The sequence below is a fragment of the Bubalus kerabau genome, chromosome 1, assembly GCF_029407905.1.
Source record: "Bubalus kerabau isolate K-KA32 ecotype Philippines breed swamp buffalo chromosome 1, PCC_UOA_SB_1v2, whole genome shotgun sequence".
NCBI lineage: Eukaryota > Metazoa > Chordata > Mammalia > Artiodactyla > Bovidae > Bubalus > Bubalus kerabau.
The window spans coordinates 132,415,107-132,415,736 of NC_073624.1; positions in this window are offsets into that span (position 1 = coordinate 132,415,107).

Below are 630 nucleotides of genomic sequence, written 5' to 3' on the forward strand. Positions count from 1 at the left end.
TTTTAGTAGATAAATACTGTATTAGCCTGACTATGCTGATACTTTACAAAGGTCAAAGTGGAAAGGAAAAGAATTACTTTATGCCTGATTGATCAAATAATTGTTAAACTGCATTCATTAATACTTAAAAGCTTTGTTCTGGAGGAATCCATGTTGAATTGACCACACTATGAACCAATCTGCTTTTGATGAGGTCCTTTTTCTATTAGAAGGATGAATTCTTTTTAGCTAAGTTCCAAGGTACACTCTCTTAAACAAAACTCTCACCTGAAATGTCATGGTGTTATGTGTGGCAATATGCATTTTAGTTGGTTGCAGTAGAAAATTACTACTTGCAAGGGAATGGAAAGCAAAGTAGACACCACACACACACCCAGGATGTATGCACACAGAGGAAGACTCACGTGGAAGGAAGAAATGGCAGCCACTCCAGTATGCTCGCCTGGAAAATCCCATGGACCGCGGAGCCTGGTAGGCTACCGTCCATGGGGTCGCAAAGAGTCAGACATGACTGAGTGACAAATAAAGCACAGAGTTATTTAAATTATTAAATAACTTAATTTATTTATTTTTTTTTTTTTTTTTTTTTTTTTTTTTATCAAAAAGTTGTGTTTTATTTATACAGCTTCT